Below are 10,474 nucleotides of genomic sequence, written 5' to 3' on the forward strand. Positions count from 1 at the left end.
ATGGATCCAAACCAAGAAGAAATCCCTGACTTACCTGAAAAAGAATTCAGGAAGTTAGTTATTAAGCTAATAAAGGAGGCACCAGAGAAAGCAAAGCCCAATGCAAGGAAATCCAAAAAATGATACAAGAAGTGAAGGGAGAAATATTCAATAAAATAGGTAGTTTAATTTAAAAACAAAAATTCAGGAGACTTTGGACACACTTTTAGAAATGCAAAATGCTCTGGGAAGTCTCAGCAATAGAATTGAACAAGTAGGAGAAAGAAATTCAGAGCTCGAAGACAAGGTCTTCAAATTAACCCAATCCAACAAAGACAAAGAAAAAAGAATAAGGAAATATGATCAAAGCCTCCAAGAAGTTTGTGATTATGTTAAATGACCAAACCTAAGAATAATTGGTATTCATTAGGAGGAAGACAATTCTAAAAGCTTGGAAAAACATTTTGGGGAGATAATCAAGGAAAACTTCCCCAACCTTGCTAGAGACCTAGATTTGCAAACATACAAAGCACAAAGAACACCTGGAAAATTCATCACAAAAACATCTTCACCTAGGCAAATTGTTATCAGGTTATTCAAACTTAAGACCAAGGAAAGAATCTTAAGAGCTGTGAGACAGAAGCACCAGGTAACCTATAAAGGAAAACCTATCAGATTAACAGTAGACTTCTCAGCAGAAAGCCTACAAGCTAGAAGAGATTGGGGCCCTATCTTTTACCTCCTCAAACAAAACAATCTTCAGCCAAGAATTTTGTGTCCAGCAAAACTAGGCATCCTATATGAAGAAAAGATATAATTGTTTTCAGATAAATGCTGAGAGAATTTACCAAGCCACCACTACAAGAACTGCTAAAAAGGAGCTCTAAATCTTGAAAGAATCCTGGAAACACATCAAAACAGAATCACTTTAAAGCATAAAGCACACAGGACCTATAAAACAAAAATTCAAGTTAAAAAGCAAAAACAATGTCCAGGCAAGGTGGCTCATGCCTGTAATCCCAGCACTTTGTGAGGCTGAGATGGGCGGATCACGAGGTCAGGAGATTGAGACCATCCTGGCTAACATGGTGAAACCCCGTCTCTACTAAAAATACAAAAATTAGCTGGGCATGGTGGAGGCGCCTGTAGTCCCAGCTACATGGGAGGCTGAGGCAGGAGAATGGGGTGAACCTGGGAGGCGGAGCTTGCAGTGAGTGGAGATCACGCCACTGCACTCCAGAGCCTGGGTGACAGAGTGAGACTCTGTCAAAAAAAAAAAAAAAAAAGCAAAAACAAAAAACAAAGTACACAAGTAACAAAGAGCATGATGAATGCAATGGTACTTCACTCTTCAATACTAACATTCATAAATGGCCTAAATTCTCTACTGAAAAGATACAGAACTGCAGAATGGATAAGAACTCACCAACCATCTGCTGCCTTCAGAAGACTCACCTAACACATAAGGACTCACATAAAGTTAAAGTAAAGGGGTGGAAAAAAGCATTTCATGCAAATGGACACCAAAATTAAGCAGGGGTAGCTATTCTTATATCAGACAAAACAAACTTTAAAGCAACAGTGGTTAAAAGAGACAAAGGGGGACATTATATAATGGTGGAAGGCCTTATCCACCAGGAAAATATCACAATCCTAAACATATATGCACCTAACACTGGACCTCCCAAATATATAAAACAATTACTAATAGACCTAAGAAATGAGATAGACAGTAACACAATAATAGCGGGAGACTTCAGTACTCCACTGATAGTACTAGACAGGTCATCAAGACAGAAAGTCAACAAAGAAACAATGGATTTAAACTATACCTTGGAACAAATGGACCTAACAGCTATCTACAGATCACTTCATCCAACAGCCACAGAATACACATTCTATTCAACAGCTCGTGGAACTTTCCCCAAGATAGACAATATGAAAGTCCATAAAATGAGCCTCAATAAATTTAAAAAAATTTGAAATTATATCAAGCACTTTCTCAGACCACAGTGGAATAGAACTGGAAATCAACTCCAAAGGGGACCCTCAAAGCCATGCAAATACATGGAAATTAAATAACCTGCTCCCGAATGAGCATTGGGTCAAAAATGAAATCAAGATGGAAATTAAAAAAATTTTCAGGACAGGTGCAGTGGCTCATGCCTGTAATCCCAGCACTTTGGGAGGTGGAGGCGGATCACCTGGGGTCAGGAGTTCTCAAGACCAGCTTGACCAACATGGTAAAACCCCATCTCTTCTAAAAATACAAAAATTAGCCAGGTGTGGTGGCATGTACCTGCATTCCCAGCTACTTGGGAGGCTGAGGCACGAGAATTGCTTGAACCTTGGAGTCAGAGGTTGCAGTGAGCCGAGATCGCACCACTGCACTACAGCCTGGGCAACAGAGTGAGACTCTCTCTTAAATTTTTTTTTTCACACTAAATGACAATAATGACACAACCTATCAAAACCTCTGGGATACAGCTAATATCGTGCTAAGAGAAAAGTTCATATTCCTAAACACCTACATCAAAAAGTCTGAAAGAGCACAAACAGACAATCTAAGGTCACACCTCAAGGAACTAGAGAAACAAGAACAAACCAAAACCAGCAGAAGAAAGAAAATAACAAAGATCAGAGCAGAACTAAACGAAATTGAAACAAAAAAAAAGTATGAAAGATAAATGAAACAAAAGACTGGTTCTTTGAAAAGATAAATAAGATTGATAGACCATTAGCAAGATTAACGAAGTAAAGAAGAGAGAAAATCTGAATAACTTCACTGAGAAATGAAACAGGAGATATTACAACTCACACCACCAAAATACAAAAGATCATTCAAGGCTACTGTGAACAGCTTTATGCACATAAACTAGAAAACCTACAAGAGATGGATAAATTCCTGGAAAAAATACAACCCTCCTAGCTTAAATCAGCAAGAGTTAGATAACCTGAACAGACCAATAACAAGCAGTGAGATTGAAATGGTAATTTAAAAATTACCAACAAAAAAAAGTCCAGGACCAGACGGATTCACAGCAGAATTTGACCAGACATTCAAAGAAGAATTGGTACCAATCCTTTTGACACTATTCCACATGATAGAGAAAGAAGGAACCCTCCCTAATTCATTTTATGAAGCCAGCATTACCCTAATACCAAAACCAGGAAAGGATACAACCAAAAAAGAAAACTATGTGCTGATATCCTTGATGAACATGGATGCTAAAATTCTTAACAAAGTACTAGCTAACCGAATCTGACAACATATCAAAAAGATAATCCACAATGATCAAGTGGGTTTCATACCAGGGATGCAGGGATGGTTTAATACACACAAGTCAATAAATGTGATTCACCACATAAACAGAATTTAAAACAAACATCACATGATCATCACAATAGATGCAGAAAAAGCATTCAACAAAGTCTAGCATCACTTTATGATCAAAACTCTCAGCAAAATCGGCATACAAGGGGCATACCTTAATGTAATAAAAGCTATCTCTGACAAACCCACAGCCAACATGATACTGAATGGGGAAAAGTTGAAAGCATTCCCCCAGAGAACGGGAACAAGACAAGGATGCCCACTCTCACTACTCCTCTTCGACATAACACTGGAAGTCTTAGCCAGAGCAATCCAACAAAAGAAAGAGATAAAAGGCATCCTAATCAGTAAAGAGGAAGTCAAATTGTCCCTGTTTCCTGATGATATGTTAGTTTACCTTGAAAACCCTAAGGACTCCTCCAGAAAGCTCTTAGAACTGATAAAAGAATTCAGCAGACTGCACGCGGTGGCTCATGCCTGTAATCCTAGCACTTTGGCTGGCCGAGGCAGGTGGATCACCTGAGCTCAGGAGTTCGAGACCAGCCTGGCCAACGTGGTGAAACCCTGTCTCTACTGAAAATACAAAAATTAGAAAAGGCGTGTTTGTGCACACTTGTAATCCCAGTTACTTGGGAGGCTGAGGCAGGAGAATCACTTGAACCTGGGAGGAGGAGGTTGCAGTGAGCTAAGATTGCACCACTGCACTCCAGTCTGGGTGACAAGACTGAAACTATCTCCAAAACAAACAAACAAAAAATTCAGCAAAGTTTCTGGATACGAGATTAATGTACACAAATCAGTAGCCCTTCTATACACCAACAGTGACCACGCAGAGAATCAAATCAAGAACTCGACCCCTTTTACAATAGCTACAAAAAAAAAAAAAAAAAAAAAAAAAAAAAGGAATATACCTAACAAAGGAGCTGAAAGACCTCTACATGGAAAACTACAAAACATTGCTAAAAGAATCAGATGACACAAACAAATGGAAACGCATCCCATACTCATGGATGGGTAGGATCAATATTGTGAAAATGACCATACGGCCAAAAGCAATCTACAAATTCAATGCAATCCCCATCAAAATAACACCATAATTCTTCACAGAGTTAGAAAAAGCAATTCTAAAATACATATGGAACCAAAAAAGAGCCCGCACAGCCAAAGCAAGACTAAGCAAAAATAACAAATCCAGAGGCATCACACTACCTGATTTCAAACTATACTATAAGGCCGTAGTCACCAAAACAGCATGGGACTAGTATAAAAATACACACATAGACCAATGGAACAGAATAGAGAATCCAGAAATAAAGCCAAATTCTTACATTCAACTGATCTTTGACAAAGCAAACAAAAGCATAACGTGGGGAAAGGACTGCCTTTTCAACAAATGCTGCTGAGATAATTGGCTAGCCACATGTAGGAGAATGAAACTGGATCCTTATCTCTCACCTTATACAAAAATCAACTCAAGATGGATTAAGGACTTAAACCTAAGACCTGAAACTATAACAATTCTAGAGGATAACATTGGAAAAACCCTTCTAGACATTGGCTTAGGCGAGGATTTCATGACCAGAAACTTAAAAGCAATTGCAAAAAAAAAAAAAAAAAAAAAAAAAAAAAAAAAAAAACCAAAACCAAAAACAAAAACAAAACAAAGATAAATAGCTGGGACCTAAGTAAACTAAAGAGCTTTTGCATGGCAAAAGGAACAGTCAGCAGAGCCCAGCCTGATTTTGAACTCCTGGGCTCAAGGAATCCTCCCACCTCAACCTCCCAAAGAGCTGGGATTACAGGCCTGAGCCATCAAGTCTGGCCTTCTTTGTCTTTTTAATTACAGCCTTCTGACTGGTTTAAGATGATATCTTCTTATTGTGGTTTTGATTTGCTAATGTTGAGCATTTAAAAATATACCTGTTGGCCATTTGTATGTCTTCTTTCATCACCTATCCTTTGGGCTATTGCAATGACCTCCTAATTAATAAATATGTATTGTGAGAGCATTTTTTGCAACACAAAAAATAGTGACACCCAACAAATCTGACAAAGGATTTTTTTTTAAAAAGACAACTTTCAGTTATGAAAGGCAGTCTGAGGGATAGACATTAGATATCAAGTATCAGTGTTCAGGTTATGAATCTTACAGTTCTAGTAGTTCAGAAGAGGAAGAGATCACTTCCATTTTGGTTATCAGGGAAACATTTATACAGGATCTTGGTTTCAAGGAACAAGATAGGCAGAGAGCACAGTATGAACAAATGCACATGGCATATTTGTTAGTGGTGATGGCGGAGTAGACTTGTTTGTTTCGAATGGAGAGTTCATGCAGTTTTTCCTAATTGATGATAATTATCACTTTGGGTGCTTGTTAAATATATGATTAGCAAACCTCTGGATTAGAAATTTTGATTCAATAGGTCTGAGTGAGGGTATAGGAGTCAGTGTTTTTAACAAGCATATCAGATGATTCTTAGGTTCAGGGAAATTTGGGAAACACAGAACTGTAGAGAGAATAATGGCAGAATTATTCTGCCAGGTGGAATGGAAAGTAGGTGCTAGATTATGTGAGACTTTCAAAGCCAGGTGCAGGAGCTCAGAATGTTGCCACTGAATATGAGCAATATCTAACATTTGGAAGTCTGTGACTATCTCCTGCTTTCCATACTGGAAATGCTGCCAGTACTATGACTGTGGATAGCATAGGTTATGAGCTGTTGTCTTGTTTACATTGGAGGAACTGTCAGGTTTACCTGGACTCTGCAAAAATATGTAGTTGCAGGAATGAGACCTTTAACTTCATAGCTCAAGCAAGGGCCTGTGTCAATCAAGTGCACTGATTTTTCAATTTGTCCCCACTCTAGCCTGTAATCAGTGATTTCAGCACCATTGCATACAGGAATGTGAAAGATGCAACAGACACAGAAATTGAGTTCTTTCTCTAGGTAGTCACTATACTAGATACTGTCAAGAGTTACAGCATGATCCTTTCAGTGTCAAAGCTTATAATCTATTAAATGCTATGAGATACAGACGAGTGTAGAAATAATTAAGCATAAGGCAGTATACTATAATTAACATTAAAAGGCTCAAATAAAACTAAGAAAAAGGACAATCTAATTTTACATATTAGATGAATGCCTTTAAAAATGTATTAAAATTATTTTTAAGTGAGTTACTTAAAAAAGAGCAAACTTACATATACTAATGTTGCTTTATATTACTATTGGTTACTGGGATGAAACACAAAACCCAGTATTCTCTGGCCTTTATACAGTGATACAGTGATGTAATCATACCTGTCATCTATTATTAAGAGACTAAGGCTTTTTGTTAATGCTACACATACCCTGCTAGAGTCTGGGAAAAAGGGAAGAAAATTTTAAAGAGACTTACATGGCTAAATAATTAGGCCTTTTTTTTTTTTTTTTTTTTTTTTTTTTTTTTTTTTTTAGAGCTTAGTTTGAATGTGAAAATATTCACATGGATGTAAAAAAGTTATTTTCTGGTTTTTGTTTTTTTTTTTTGAGATGGAGTTTCGTTCTTGTTGCCCAGGTTAGAGTGCAATGGCGCCATCTTGGTCCACCGCCACCTCCGCCTCCAGGGTGCAAGTGATTCAGTGATTCTCCTCCTTCAGCCTCCTGAGTAGCTGGGATTACAGGCATGCGCCACCACACCCGGGTAATTTTGTATTTTTAGTAGAGACAGGGTTTCTCCATGTTAGTCAGGCTGTCTTGAACTCCTGATCTCAGGTGATCTGCCTGCCTTGGCCTCCTAAAGTGCTGGGATTATAGTTGTGAGCCACTGCGCCCAACCAAAAGTTTGTTTTTTTTAAAGCCTCATTATCTTATAGCCACATTTCTTATGTGTCATACTGTATAGTTACATGCAAGCAAACATGACCAGAGATTTCCCAATGATGCTTTAAAAAATGCTAAGTTCTATAAATTGATTTAACTTTATCTCCTATTTTAGTTTTAAAAATTAAATTAGTGACCTATTGATATTCTACTTGGTTTTCCAAATGTATTACTCTCCTCAAATATAGGCTCTGTAGAGCAGGATTAGCATTGCTATAGCCTTCCTAATACCATTAGTATTACATCCTAGGTGTGTTCCAGAAACCATGATCCAAGATTTGTGGGATTCTAATTCTAAACTCTGACTCCTTAGGGAGTTCCAGAGTTTCCAAAAAAGGTTCTAAAAAAATTACTGTGCTTTTATAATAATCATAAATTAATAACAATAAATTGATAACATACTCCCCAACTAACAACAACACAGTTTGGACCCTTTCAGGTTAGTACAGATGTACCACATTGAGAAGGAGGGCCTGGGACTGATGTGGTTTCACACTTCATTGAAAGATCCAAACTACAAACAAACAAATAAGCAAACATACAAATGATTGTGCAGGCATGATCACTTCCCACCTTGACGGGAAGTAGCAGCATATATCCATCCAAAGTGAAATGGACTACAAATGGGACAACGTAACTATATAACTTCTCTATCCCTATTTGCTGTTTTTAACTAGAAATTGTGTATTCTACAGGAATTTGTTTTCTCGATCTGTATTTCACTTCAGAGCCAGGGTGCCCTTGTGTGTCATCGTGGTTACCGTTTGCTTTTTTGACATATACAAGTGCTTCAGGGTTTCCATTAGCAACAGAATTTTCTATTAAAATATACAAAATCAAATTTAAAGTATTTTGTAAATAGTTTTAAAGGTGCTTCTCTAAAATTATACAAAACAATTTGAGAAGACTGTTAAAACACTTAAAGTAACAGAAGACTCAAAATGTAGTAATCGTGTCAATTAATTTTTAAATTTTATTTACAGACTTAAAAAAATTGTGGTTTCAATTACTAAGTAAGAAACAACTGGCCAGGCTCGGTGGCTCCTGCCTGTAATCTCAGTGCTTTGGGAGGCTGAGGTGGGAGGATCACTTGAGGCCAGGAATTCATGACCAGCCTGGGCAACAAAGTGAGACCCTGTTTCTTCAAAAAATAAAAAATGTAGCTGGATATGACGGTGCATGCCTGTAGTCCCAGCTACTCGGGAGGCTGAAGAGGGAGGTTTGCTTGAGCCCAGGGGTTCAAGGCTGCAATGAGCTATGATTACTGTCAGTGCACTCCAGCTTGGGTGACAGAGTGAGACCCAGAATCTAAAAAATGAACAAAGTAAAAAAAGAAACAATTGGCTGACCAATATTTGATTATATACTAAAAGAAAATCACTCTTTCTGCTTTAATATCATTTAATATATAAAAAATCAAAAGTTACAAAACAGGAAATATAGGCTTAGTCATACAAATCATGCAAAGAAGGCTCACTGCATAGGACATTGGTTTCTCTGGACTTTGTCTTACCATTCAAGGGTGGAGGACAGCAAGATGCAGGAGAAAGAGTAGGTGTTTGAATAGTCAATATATCTGAAGGCTAAGAGAAAGAAAAAATACGTTATGACTGTACTGAATTAAAGTTCAGTTTTGTAAAACATTTAGTAATATGATACAGCTCATTTCAGTCTTCAGTTTAAAATGTTTTCCATCTTTCTTTTCTCACCTGTCTGGACTATAAGTGAGTTACAAAAGACTCTCAGTTTATATGCAGTACCAGGTTGCAGGTGATTATATAGAAATTCCCTTTTGTTGCCACTGTAAATTATGTTCCAGAGATTCACTGAAGGGATAAAAGCAAATTTATTCAATTTATTTATAGGTAGCTTATCATTTAAAAAAATTTTTTGAGTGGAGTCTTGCTCTATCGTCCAGGCTGGAGTGCAGTGGTGCAATCTTGTCTCACTGCAACCTGCACCTCCTGGGTTCAAGCGATTCTCATGCCTCAGCCTCCCAAGTAACTGGGATTACCAGCTTGTGCCACCAAGCCTGGCTAATTTTTGTATTTTTAGTAGAGACGGGGTTTTACCATGTTGGCCAGGCTGGTCTTGAACTCCTGACCTCAAGTGATCCACCCGCCTTGGTCTCCTAAAGTGTTGGGATTACAGGCGTGAAACACCATGCCCAGCTTGCTTATAAATGTTATTGGTTTCCATGATATCTCATGTATATACTAAGAAATAACAACTTTGGAAATGAAGTTGGTCCAGTTATCTATTTCAATAGTAAAATAATATATGCCCCTTGAATTAACCATAAAATCATAAGATATCAGTCAGTAAACATGATTTATTACTAGAAACTGCAGAAACTCAAGTAATTTCTTGGGTTTAGGTGATAGCATTATCCCAATGCCAATTTCCTAGTTTTGATAATTGTACTATGGTTATGTAAAATATTAATCTTAGGAGAAGCTGAGTGAAGATTTAACATGGGAACTCTCTATACCTTTTTTTTTCTTTGCAGCTTCTAGTGAGTCTAAAATTATTTCAAAATAAAATATTAAAAAAAATCATGATGCCTTACCATCTGAATTTTCACTGACTTCTAAACTGTAACTTGAAATGTATGTTCCACCATTATGTTTGGATGGTTCTGCAAAGAGAAATAAAATCAAAATTATTCTTGAATAAACTTAAAAGTCTCCCACTTGAATGTTATCTCATGAGTTAACAAAAATTTTTCACAGAGGAAAAAATATAAACATGAAACAATAGTGTATTAATAACCAGATATTAATAAAGATAATGAAAACATAATTCAAGTTACATGTTTGGAATATTGGACATGAAGCATTTAAATAAATATTGTAAAGTTATTTGCAAGACACTGAAAAGCTAAGTATATGTGCCATAAAGTTGATTTCTCTAGTTTGGAGAGAAAATAATTTGTATGAATATAATTTCTTAAGCTGACTTTTATCATTGATGTGGCCTTCTAATTGTGGCCTCCATATTAGATATAATCTTACTTAAGGACACATAAAGCTTAATAATTTGTTCATGTGCAAATTAATGAGATAGCAAGAGAGAACTAGAAAAATAATATAGTTTACAACTAAACCCATTTATATGACAGAATATCTCACATATAAATGATTAAGAGAACATTTTATAAAGCTGAGGACAATGAGAGGAAGATTTCTTCTCAATAGTTAATATTAAGACAGAGGGAAAATTTTAAATACAAAAACATTACTTACTCCATCCCATTTTTATACTGTGTGCATGGGTCTTTCCCTTTATATATGGTTTT

Source organism: Rhinopithecus roxellana, chromosome 7 (assembly GCF_007565055.1).
Source record: "Rhinopithecus roxellana isolate Shanxi Qingling chromosome 7, ASM756505v1, whole genome shotgun sequence".
NCBI lineage: Eukaryota > Metazoa > Chordata > Mammalia > Primates > Cercopithecidae > Rhinopithecus > Rhinopithecus roxellana.